Genomic DNA, 13,048 nt, shown 5'->3' with positions numbered 1-13,048 from the left:
GATTGCAATGTTGTTTAAAATATACATTCAAATTATATAAGTGATTTAAGATACAGCAACACTTAAAACAATGAAAATAATTTTGAACTAAATTCCTTTTTTTTTTCCTTTTTGGATCTTCAAGACAGGGTTTCTCTATGTAGCCTACGCTACTCTGTAGCCCAGCCTGGCCTCAAACTCAGAGATCCCCCTGCCTCTGCCTCTGGAGTGCTGGGATTAAAGGCATGAGCCACCATGGCCTGGCTGGACTAAATTTTTTACACTGATTTAGTAATGAGATCATTACTAAAGTGACTTTAAAGAGATGGATGCATTAAAATTTAACATTCCTAGAATCTGACTTAACATCTTTGTCTGACTTAAAACAAATGCTTTTAATGTGAAATTAAATGTTTTACAATTTATTTTCAGAACCTTTCAAAAGTAAGCGTCTACGGGGCGGGGTGGGGGGGGGTGGGGTAGGTCAGTGATAGTGTTTCTGGTTTCCAATCATCAGCCGGGGGAGAGGGTGGCTTCTTCCTTCACGGATTCTTTTAGCCATAATACAGAATAAGTATATCCTCCATATCAACTGTGGTGGTTTGAATGAGAATGACTCATAGGCTCACATATTTGAATGCCTGGTCTCCAGTTGTTAAAGACTATTTTGGAAAGACTAGGAGGTGTGGCCTTGTTGAAGGAAGTGTATCACTGGAGGTGGGCTTTGAGTTTCAAAAACCCACAGCAGATCCAGTCTCTTGTGTTTGTGAGTCAGATGTGAGCTCTCAGCTACTTCTCCAATGCCATGCCTACCTGCCTGCTGCCATGCTCACCCACCATGATGATCACAGACTGATCCTCTGAAACTGTAAGCAAATTAAATTTATATGTGTGTGTGTGTGTGTGTGTGTGTGTGTGTGTGTGTGTTCTGCCTGGGTCATGATGCTTTGTCACAGAAATAAAAAAGTAACTGAGACATCAATTATGGCATCTTTTGATAAAATGGGGTTCTCTTCTTTCTAGATCCATTTACAGAGTATCATGTCTGCTTCTTAGTCCATACTTCTCATTATTACAAGCAGCCCAGAGGAGCACATCACCTGGAAAACAGAATCCACTTAAAATGGCCAATCTGGCTTTGTAGTGTAATGTAGCTCACTTTATATATTGGTAGATTTTAAGTGTCCTCTGGCTGGAGGTTACAGACTTCAGCCTACAGGCCAAACCCCATCTACTTCTTGTTTTTATGCATGAGCTCTCATTGGAGCAGTTATAGCTCGAGTCCATATCATCTATGGCTGCTTTCACAAGGCAGGAACAGAGCTCAAGTTGTGAGAGTGTGTTGACCCACAAAGAAAGGTTGCCAACCTTCCTCTACGTCCCACAAGACTTCTCCAAGAATCATCTTCAAAGTATATTTAAATAAGCTGCTGCTAAGCCACACACTCTGGAGCCCTCTGGTGCTAAGACACACACATAGGAACCCTCAAATCTCTCGTATTAGGAGCAAAACTGCCATGTCAAAGAATGTAGATGTTACCATTCCCCATCATGGAGTCCCACCATATTAGTAAATCATGTTAATGCTAAAAGGTTGCCTTTTAAAAACACTTAAGCATGTCTGTGTCCATGTAAGAAATGGGGGAAAGCAGAAAAAAAAAAAAAAAAAACCAATATAGCAGACAGATATTCCAATCACTATCTTCTCACCCTAAAATCACTGTAGACCTACACTGTAGGTATGTAAAATCATTGTAGGCTCCTTGTTTAAAAATATCTATTCCTGGATTTCTGACAACCAGATATTCTCTTAAGAAGCCAAAGAAGCTTTGGAAGGCACTGAATTCAAACTAAGGAATATAAAGATAATGATTATGTATTTCTACTCACAATCCTTTATCCTTATCAGAGGCAACACCAAATGTTAACCATAAAGATGCCTGAATATTCTTAAGAACTAAATTGCTTTTCATTTTAAGTTCACACAAAAGAAAGTATCCCTAACACTTCAGTGCCAACACAGGAATATCCCCTGCACTGTATGGGACACAAAGACGCACATCTGTGAAAGTTAAAGCCAGGGAGACAGCCTTCCCTTTCAGAAAGTGTTAGCCCCACTTCATTAGTGTTAAGACCAAGCTTAGCTGGGCTGTGGTGTTATACACCTTTATAATCCCTAGGGAGGCATTGATCACCTAGGGAGGCAGAGGCACTGGATCTCTGAATTCGAGGCCATCATGGTCTACAGAGCAAATTTCAGGACAATCAGGGCTACCCAGAGAAATCTCCATGGGGGATGACCAAGATTATAATACAAGAAAATATCAAAAACCTGAGTTTGGAGAGACTAACCTTCCATTTTATTTTTTAGTTCCCTACCAAAGTCCTAAGTTTTCTGAAAATACAACTCAGGATCTAAATACTCTATTGAAAACCTGTAACTGTTTTTAAGACAGAATTATATGCCCTGGGATTGAGTTGGCAGCTAAGTTTAAAGACTGCTCTTCTTTCTAACTGCCATTTTCGCTCACTTAGGAAGCATGTCTTTGGGGGAACGTCTCTCCTCTTATTATGCCTGTGCATAAGCTAACACAAATATGCCCCATCCCCAAAGTTTAAAACTCCTTTTTCAGCTCTTTACTTGGTATTAGTAATCTCAGAAACCTAAAGGCTTTTAAGAATGACTCCCATCTCTACCCACACTGTGGGCATATTACCCAAACTACTTCGCAGTCTTGAAAGCTACATGAAGCATGGCCCTGTGGATATAGCTAAGTTGGCAAAGTACCTGCTAGATAATGCACAGAGCCCTGGGTTCAAACCCCAGCAACTACATAAACCAAAAATAGTGGCATACACCAGTAAGTTTAGCATTCAGGAAGTCAAGGCAGGATCAGAATGATTAGAAGTTAAAGGTCATCCTCAGCTACACAGCAAGTTCAAGGTCAGCCTGGGACAAAAGACAGAGTCCAAAAAAATACAAAAGAAAAAGAAAAAAAAAAACAGAGAAAGAGTGAGAAAGTTAAGAGAGGGAGGGAAAGAAAAACAGAATGAGCCAACACTTGAACTATATGGATATCCAGCTCTTAACCCAAAATTCAACATCCAAAGCAAAGTCTCGCAACCCCGTTTCTGAATTCCTGCTCCTGAGAAACTACTAGCATCATGCTAAAAAACATTCAAAGCATTTCCTTTTTCACGCCTCCTTCTGTGCAGCCCCCATAGTGTAAAAATGTTGGTTTCCTAGAGAAACAAAATCCTAAAGCCAGCATAATGTCTTTGTCCTAAAGTATAATTTCTCCCAATCACTTGAAACTACTCTCTCTGGAGCAGTTTTCAAATTCTTTTGTGAACTGTAACCATGCATCTATATAGCGCAAACTGATCTTAACCCTAGTGGAGAACCTCCAGCAGTAGGTATGTATTCCCACCAAGCTAACTTCCTAATTAGATCTCAACTTTGAGTGTTCTGACTCTAAACCTTTAATATTTTGTTTGTATGTGTTCTTTTCTTCCTGAAGGAGCTCTTCCAAGTTTGGCTCAGAGACTCCAATTATTCCTGGGTAGTCCAAAAATCAACATTTCCATAATGAAATGTGCAATGACAGTTCCTGGCATATAGTGATCTTGGAGTGATAATGGTAATACATTTCCCCCTTTCCTACATTTTTAAAAAAATCTATTATTATTACTATTACTATTACTACCACCACCACATGTGTGTGCACATGACACATGTCAGAGGACAACTTTGTAGAGTCAGTTTTCTCCCTTCCAACTTTGGTTCTCTGAATCAGACTCTAGTCCTCAGACTTATACAGAAAGCAGCTTTACCCACTGGGCCATCTCCAATAGTTTTATGCAATTTGTATTTGATTACAATGCAAATTGCATTTGTCATTGGTAAGGAGAAGGTACCCCAAAGACTTAACATATCAAATGTTTTGTTATTTCTACATTCAATAAAGTACTTCCACAATTTAAAACCAATCAAATTCTAAAGTCAGTATGCAACTTTGACCAGATATGATATACACTCAAAGTAGAATTTCTTGGTTTACATCCCCCATCTTCCCAAAAAGCAAACTATTCAGGACTAGGTTTCTCAATCATCTTTTTCGAAAAATGGAATACACGACTTCTTCAGGGTCACAAAGTAAGGTTAATAGATCCAAAAACATGTTTTATTCTAAGCCTAAAGTTACATTCACTATCCATTACTTTCATGTGAATTTCCATTTACACTAAGTAGAATTTACAGTGTCTTATGAAAACATATGAAAAACAAAGTATCAAAGGAAAAGGAAAAGAGCAAGAAGATACAAAGGAGGACAAAGTGATGAGAAATGGGGAAGAAAAAAAAAACAACTAAAAGTACTTTAAGAGTAAAAAGTTGGGACAGACGACAGAAGAGAATAACCAAAGTCTATAAAAGCAGGAAAAGATAAACTCATGGTTGTTTTAGCATTCCTCAAACTATATCTTGGAAGTTTGAAGATAGGTGAGTTGATACATAATGCAGAAACTAATAAACTTTCAGACTAGTCACTTTAAAAAGAGAGGAAAACAGGACCCAAACATTGTGAAATGTGAGAAACTTTCAAACAAATTTAATCATGATCCTAAATGGAGAAATTAAGATGGATGGACAAGCCCAGGTGTCCATTTCTACAAAGCATCTCTATTCTGCCCACATTCGGTTGTCTGAATGGACCAGAATTCTGTCTTACACTATGTAATCCCACAGTATGTTTAACCCTCAAGGTGCTTAGTTTAACCTTACATATGTGAAACATGACTTTTCTGTACCTCTAGTTTAAGCACTCTTAAGATACCTGAAATACTTTCTTGAAAAAATAAGAAGTTTCTCCTAAGTTGACAAGTGAAGCCAAGTAAGAGAAGCCGCACACATGCCCTTTCAATCCCTAATGAAAATGTGCTATCACATAAAATACATTGCTCTTCCCCCAAAAAAGAAAAGAGCATTAGGGAAGAAGAAAGTGTTGCAACTTTTATGAAATGGTAATGCATTAAGTGCTCTCCCCGAATTCAGTCTCAATGAGTTGCGTGCATCCTAGGAACTCGGACTCTCCTGAGCTACTGAACCGTACTAGCGTCCTCCTTACACACTGGAATCTCTGGACTTGGGAAAGACGGCCTCGGGGGTACCAAACTCCTGAATGTACTACAACGAAAAGTGATCTTCCTCTCAAGGACAACTTCAAAAACAATAGTTAAGAGTTTTAAGGAGTTGATTCAAGTGATTCCCACGTGGGAATCCATGGGAGTTTCCCTGAAACAAAAACCACTGTGCCGGATCATAATCGGTGGCCAGGAAAATGTACAGGACAGACCTGTCCATGGGCTTTCTCGATCTCCCTTTGCCAATTAGTGCGCAGAAAGGTGCAAACGTCCACTCCGGAGACATAGCTCCTCCTCTAAGTCAAACCCCCTGTACTTGAATCTCTCCTGATGCCTTCTTCCCTCAGCAGGAAGGAAAGGTCTCCACTGCCAACCCTAGCAAGAAACAGCCAAACTCCAGCACTAAGTAAGCACCCACCCGCTCCCACTTGCTACCCTAGAATGTTCCCCCCCCTCCCCCGAGTCCACTCACGCTTCAGGGACGAGCGGTGGCGCTGACAATGTGGGCTGGCTCCCTTCCTCCTTCGGGCTGAAGCGGCAGCTGCGAAAGGCTGGGCGCCGAACTGAGGAAGAAGCGGTGCTAGTAGCGTCGCTCCACCAGGCAACCACCCGGGTCTCTTCCGCGCTGCCGGGGGAGAGGCGGCGGCCCCGGCTCACCGTTTTTCCTCTTCCTGGGTCTCTCTGCAGGCTGTGGCTTCTGCCCGTCCGGGGCCACTTGTCCCGGGACAGTCACGATCGGAAAGCTCGATGATTTTGTTTGGGTAAAGTTTCCTCTGGGTGGAGGCTGCGGCCGGCCCCCCGGGTCCCCCCCGGCCCCGCTGCCCTGGGGGGGCTGGGGCGGGGAGGGGGGCGCCGAGAACTCCCGGAGTCCCGCCGAGGAGCCGAGGGGGCGGCGGCGGGCCCAAAGAGAAGCCCCCCAGAGGGGGTGAAGGGGAGGGGAGGGGAGGGGAAGGAGAGGACGGCGGCGCCCGGGCCGCTCACCACGCCGCCGCAGCCGCTTCACATCGGGGTCCCCGCCCCCCCGGCCCGGTGGTGGCTCCTGGGCTGGGGGCCCCGGCGCATACACTCCACGAAGGGATGCTACGGCCCCGGGCGGCCGGACCGGACGGTGGCTAGGCTGGGGACCCGGCGGGCTCGGATCGGCGCCGCCCCCGCTCCCGGCTCCCGCATGTGTCGCGGCGGCCGGGACCCCCTCCCTACACCTCGGGGGGTCCTTCGCCCCACTCCCCGGGGCGAGGCAGAAAGCCCAGCCCCTCGCGGGCGTCCTCTCCCGGCTGAGCAGCTATCGGTCCCGACCCGCAGCAGCCGCCTCCCTGCCCCCCGGCCGCGGGCTCCGGCTCCGGCTGGGGCTCCGGCTCCGGCGGCAGTCGCTGCCGGCCGGGAAGGTAAGGGGGGGAGCAGACGGCGGCCGCGGCTCCCGCTGGCCCGGGCTGAAGCGAAGGTCTCGGCGGCGGCCAGTGCACGGGCGCCCGGTCTCTCGGATGCTCGCTCGCTCACTCGCTCTCACGCTCTCACCGGCGGCGGCGGCAGCGCCCGGAGCTCAGCTCGCTGTCTCCCTCGCTCTGTGCGGGGCTCTCGCCTCACTCCAGAGAGGGGCGGGAGGAGAGCGGCGCCCGGCGATGACGCAAGTCGCCTAGCAACCGCTCTCCTCCCCCTCCCTTCTCTTTCCTCTCTGCGCCTTCCTTCGCTGGCCTTTTCTCCCCATCGCCAGCCACCCCGCCCTGGGAGACTGCGGCGCGCGCTGATGACGCACCAAGGGAAGAGGAAGTCGAGATCTGTGAGCGGGTGGGTGCGCCTCGGGCCGCGGGACTGCTGCTGCTGCTGCGGCCGCCGCCGCCGCCGCCGCCGCCGCCGCCACCGCCTCTACGGCCGCGTCAGAACTGAAGAGAGGAAGGGGAGGAGCCCAGGCGAGCCTAAGCTACCGCCTGATCTTACCCCTGACCCGAGGGCGGCGCGGAGAGCGAGCTCGGTAGCCGTTCCCTCCGGGGCAGGTGCGGACTGCTCCTCTGGGAACGAGGAGGAGGCCCAGGCCCCGGGGCCGGGCTAGGGCGCGCACCACCCGAAGGTGAGGCATTTGGCCCAGAGCAGACTCTCGAACAGCGAGACGGGTGGAAAAGTTGACCTACAGCCCAGTTGCTGCACCTGCTCCCGGGAGCACGCCCCACCCTTCCCGTGGAGTGGGGTGAAACCTTGAGCCGCATTATGTGTGGCGGTGCGGTACGAAGGTTTTGATGAGTGAATGCATGAATGAATGAATGCCTCTCGCTTGGCAATCCCGGAACTCGGCCGTGATGGTGGAAGTGCAAGTGTTTTTGTAAAGTGCAGCTTAGAAACCTGAGAGTTGTAATACACCCCACCCCCACCCTCTAACCGCGAAAGGAAAGGGATGCGGCTTGACATTGGGAGTTGCAACTTCAGGCTTTTGTGGGAAAGGGGGCGAATTGCCGGGGTTGGGGAGCAGAGGGCTGAGAGCGAACCAACTCTGGGCTATTATAGAAGGGTTTTCTACGTTTTCAAGAGGCGGATGTAGTCGAGCCTCCCTTTTAAGAGTCATTCTTGCTAGTCTCTTGGATCTTAGGGAGAGCTGATCTTGTTCATCACAATGCCCCTTACTATCTTCAAAAAATTTTGGCCCGCGTCTCAGGACTTACTCAAAAGCGCTCGCGCGCGCGCGCGCGCCCGTTCCTCCCTCCCCTCCCTTCTCCCCCCTCCCCCTCCTCCCCGTTATTAATAAATATATTGGGCTGTTTGCCCTACAGATTCTGTTCTAAGAAATAGGTTTTAGGAAAATCTAGTGAAATTTAAGCTGTGGTTCTCTAGTAAAAGAATTTTCAAGATAAAAGGACCACAGTCCTCAAGAAATCTGTCTTGAACCTGCTGCCCTTAGTGGTGTGAGAGAGGATGAGATTAGAGCAGCAGCAGAGGTGAACAGAAACAAATCCCACAGTTGTGTGGCTGGACCCCAGCACCCCACGCCTCTGGAAGCAGCACTCGTGGGTATCTTAGGTCTTTCAACCTTGCTTGGGAAGATTGGACTAAATACACTATCCACATATTTGGGAAACAGGGTTTTGCTACTGCTGCAGCCACTGCATGCAAACAGTAGATCAAGGAAATGTCTACTTTGATAAATCAAGGGTTTGTTTTTGTTCAAAGGCTGCAAAAATAAATAAATAAATAAATAAATAAATAAATAAATAAGGGGGGAGGAGGAGGCCACAGAAGCAAGGACAGACTCAACCCTGATGTACTCCACCTGAAATCCCAGGAGTCAGATATCTCACCCTCCTCACGCTGGGTTTGACTGTCTCCAAGCATGAACCATTCACCTGCCGTGTTCAAGGAAGACTCACAGAGAATCAATAGCCGGACATGGCTGTAACATAATCCTTTTTGTTGAACTCTCTTCCTAATAGCAGAAATTACAGAAATGCAATACAGGTTTAGGGGAGTTTTGTGAAGCTGAGCACCTCAGAGTTTAATTATGTGGACTTTGAGTGGAGAGAGTACAAACACCAGAGCCCTGCAACTGAGAAGGCTTCCAGGAAAGTGTGTGCCGTGCAGAGTTTTCAGAGGCCTGATCTGTTTCATTGCCGACGGTTCCACTTTAGAACCTCATTGCTGAGGGACAGAATGGCACTCAAAAGAGCCCTGAGCCACCTACTTAGGATCAATAGCTCCACTAAGCTTACTAAATAAGATCCGTTCACTTCCCCTCCCAGCCTGGTGACAGGAGAAAACAGCTGTTACACAGCTGGCTGCTGGAGGGGAGGAATTCGTACATGTCCAGCTCATTCTATATCCTTTTAGTTCTGAATATTGCCTATTAATTAAGAAAAGAAATACATCAGATTTCCAAAAATGTAAATCAGGATCAAAAACTTATTTCAGGTAATGGTTCTTTTCCTGGCTCATCCCTTTATCATAAAGATCTGCATACTGTGTTAAAGTATGACAAAGGGATGTCCATATAGGTTTCATAACTTTTCCCTTGAATGAGCTTGTATGAGAAACTAATCAATGTTTTATTATCCCACGCCAGTGGTTTCTACTGGTTTTCTTGTTGTTTATTACTTTTTCGAGACAGGGTTTCTCTGTGCAGTTTTGGTGCCTGTCCTGGATCTCACGCTATAGCCCAGGCTGGCCTCGAACTCACAGAGATCTGCCTGCCTCCGCCTCCCGAGTGCTGGGATTAAAGGCGTGTGCCACCCGACTGGCTGGTTTCTCTTCTATCAGTTAAGCTTTTTCATGAAACAGACTTTAAACATAGAAGGCAATAGTGTGCTGTGAGTACTTATCAAAGAAATTACCCTGTAAGCAGTCAACCAGACCAGTCAGTGGAGTTTTGCTAACCTTCCAAAAGCCCTCTAATGACCTTCCTAAACACAACTCTCCCTCCTGGAAGTTACTATTATTCTGACCTTTGCGGTAATCCTTTCCTTGCTTTTCTTTATTGTTTTATCACAGGTGTTCATCCCTAAGCATTACATTGTTTAGTTTTTCCCTTTCTTGTGAATGGTACATAAATGAGATAATATGTAATCTGTTATGCTTACCATATTTGCTCAACTGTGCTGTAATCCATATGTTGTTCAGGTTGTTCGTATAGCTATAATTCGTTCCCTTTAATTGCTGCATATACAGTGTTTCATTGTAACAATATGTAACAGTTTGTTTAGCCATTTTGTTGTTGATGGAAGTCTGGGTTCAGTTCGAGGCTGCTATAAATGCTGTTGCAAAGAGTTCCTTAAATCTGTATTCCATCTCATCTACATCAGTTTCTGTGTAATCTGTACTTGAGAGTGTATATCATAAACATGAATAAATAATGTCACACGCTCTTCCAACATGATTCAGTCACATTAGCTACATATGAGTGCCATTGCTCCACACCTCACGACTCTTTGGCAAGAACTCAGTTTTCTCATCCTGGTCAGTGTGGAGAATATCTCATTTCAGTTTTAACTTAAATTTCCCCAATTACTGACTTTGTTAAGGACCTTTCATATATCCACTATTGTATTAGTCAGGGTTCTCTGTAGGAACAGAATTTGTAGAAAGGGGATGTGTTAGAATGGCTTACAGGCTATGGTCCAGCTAGTCCCACAATAGCTGTCTACCAAAGAAAGGGCCAAGAATCCAGTTGTTCAGTCCGTGAGGATGGATGCCTCAGCTGGTTTTTAATATGCGCCAGAATGCCAAAGAAGTGGGCTCAAATGCCAGTGAAGGAACGGACTTGTCAGTGAGGTGGAGAGCAAGCAAGCAAAGAGGGTAAGCTTCCTTCTTCCATGTCCTTCACATAGGCTGCCAGCGGAAGCTGTAGCCCAGATTAAAGGTGGATTTTCAGAAAGTCTGGATTAAAAGTGGGTCTTCATATGATTTAATTAAGAAAAAAAAACCCTTACAGGTGTACCCAGCTGCTAGGGTTTTAGTTAATCCCAGATCTACACAAGTTGACAACAAAGAATAGCCATCGCAAGTATATTGATAACGATTGGATTAGTCTTTATTTTTCTAATGCGCAATCTCTGAAATGCCCACAATTCCAGTGTCTTTTTGTAGTCCATATTTGAATACCAAGATTGGAGTAGAGTAATGCCACCAAATGAGTTATGTTTGGGACAGCTTCTTCCCTGCCCCCCCCCACCAGACAGATTTTCCCTGGCTGTTCTAGAACTCACTCTATAGACCAGGCTGGCCCAGATTTTCGTGGGGGTTGGGGGTGGGTGGACAGATTCTTTCTAAAATAAGAGTTTAGCTTACCTAATTACTTTATGGATTGATAGTAAACTTTAAAGTAGGATACACGCACACACACACACACACACACACACACACAAATTCCTTCCAAAACAATGTTTTTTAAAACTATTAAAAGTGTAACATCTTAGTTGTATTATAGTTTTCCTCAGTTCATAAAGGCATTGTTTACTCTCAAAGCTGTGTGAGTAAAATCTCTCTTATTGCTTTGTATTTTTCTCATAGACAATTATAAGAAATTGTTTTCCCACAAGATCTTTTGTATTTTTCATTTCCTTGGTTCATTGATTTTATAAAAGTCACAATGGCTTATTCTTTTCTCCCACAGTCCCTACTAGAATATATGGAATTATTTTTATAATTTTAGTCAGTAATTCCACATATACTGTGACATACCACCCAATATACTACATTTGACTGTTACTATTTCTTATCTCAGCTCTTTGTTAAAACTTGGTGATATTTTAAAACTGGAGGAAGCTGAGGCCTTGAGAAATGAAGTGATTTACCCAGAGTCAGGAAAGCAAGTAAATAGGAAGGCTAGCTCCACCCCAGGTCTTCAGAAAAAGACCATTCTATCACACTGACTCAGCCTTCTGGAGCAATAAAGCAGACTGATTCCTGGGATCTATAGAATATTGTTCAGTCCCACATAGCAAAGCTCTGAGTTGAGTAAGTTTCCTTCTGGCCTAAGCATTTGGGGACCTGTTGAGGACTCCCTGGAAAGGAGAAAGGTCTAGAAAGAGAATAAGAGACGATGATGGGAGGGGAATGGAATCAGTGCATTATGTATGAAATAGTGGAAGATTGTTTTTTACAGGAGTGACGATTTTAAGATTAATGCTTAAAATGGATTAAATAATGGGAAACTTGCCTTAACAATAAAACATTTTCTTCCCTCTGCCCTTTGACTTAGAACTAATCCACTATAGTCCCTGATACATGTACAAAGAAATTGATAAAAAGAAGCAGTAGGCAGTAAGTGTCAGGTGTTGCAGGAAAGGTCACTGGTTCGGTGAGCAAGTCCCTAATAATTTCACAGTGCTGTTGCAGGTGTTGAAGAATGACAGAATCGATGACATTTTAAGAGAATGAAATCAACCCAGGGAACTTGCAGACTGATAGCACTCTTCTGGGTTGCTTTTCTCATTTGGTTTTGTAAGAGGACTTGATTCTGAAAAGTAAGTGATAGGTGACTACTGGTTTCAATTTTTAAAACAGAGTAAAACAACTGAATCATTTGTAATCATTCATAATCTAGCCTTAAAGCCTCAGAGGCATCTCCTTCAGGATATAAACACTTGGTTTTACCCTGGTCGTGAAATATGTAATACAACCCAGCCACTGTTAGCATTTAGGCATCTGTACTGGCCTGCCTTTAGGGTCCTGACAGGATATACCGCACCCCCTGTGCACATTCACTGATTCCTTATAAAAGGCGGGCCTTGTACACCTCCTGTCTGTGTGTCTGTCTCTGTCTCTGTCTCTCTCTCTGTCTCTCTCTCTCTCTCTCTCTCTCTCTCTCTCTCTCTCTCTCTCCCTTCATGCTCAACCCAAGGAATCGGTGTCTGCCCCCTTCTCTGCCTCTTCTCTTCCCTCCCCTCAATAAACATCCCACATGGGCCCTGTTGTATGGTGTGACGCCTTCCCGCCATTTTTAAAATACAACAGCCACTGCTTTTAAAATGTTGAGTAAAACTGTCTTTAAAAATATATAAAAATATTAAGTAGGGCTAGATGTTACTTAACTTAGTGGCGCAAAGGCTTGAGAACGTCTTGTTTGTGACTCAGAACTTAAATTACTGAATTTACAGGAAGTTGTAAGAGCATTTGTTGTGCAAATATTACTAGTGTGCACTTGTTTTTACTTCCAGAATGTTACCATATGTAGAAAGTAGAAGAGAGTATTGTACACAGAATATTCACATTTACATCACCATTCATTTGACAAAATCACACATCTCTCCTACTTCCTAGCAGTTGGCTAAATGCAGGAGAGAGGCTGTGCAGTGAGAGAGAAAAATGGGGCCAAGGAGATGGCTTCTCTCTACAGATGCCTGCTGCCAAGTCTGGCAGCCTGACTCCGTCCCTGGGACCCACACAGTGGAAGGAGAGAACATACCCAAGTTTCCCTCTCTAACTTCTGCCCACACAAAGAAAAAAAATA

General features: G+C 45.0%; 1 protein-coding gene across 1 annotated transcript in view; it reads right to left on the bottom strand.

Annotated features, from left to right (window-relative positions):
• The window catches only part of Fbxw7 (F-box and WD repeat domain containing 7), a 145,637-nt gene extending 139,744 nt beyond the window's left edge, over nt 1–5,893 (bottom strand). The window contains exon 1 of the mRNA XM_059265553.1: nt 5,594–5,893. The gene's annotated coding sequence lies outside the window, so the exon portion shown is untranslated. The remainder of the gene's footprint in view (nt 1–5,593) is intronic.
• Nucleotides 5,894–13,048: the final 7,155 nt, after the last annotated feature.

Source organism: Peromyscus eremicus, chromosome 6 (genome assembly GCF_949786415.1).
Source record: "Peromyscus eremicus chromosome 6, PerEre_H2_v1, whole genome shotgun sequence".
Classification (NCBI taxonomy): Eukaryota; Metazoa; Chordata; class Mammalia; order Rodentia; family Cricetidae; genus Peromyscus; species Peromyscus eremicus.
Note: the sequence above shows the minus strand (reverse complement) of the source record. Positions and strands in the feature narration are given on the sequence as shown.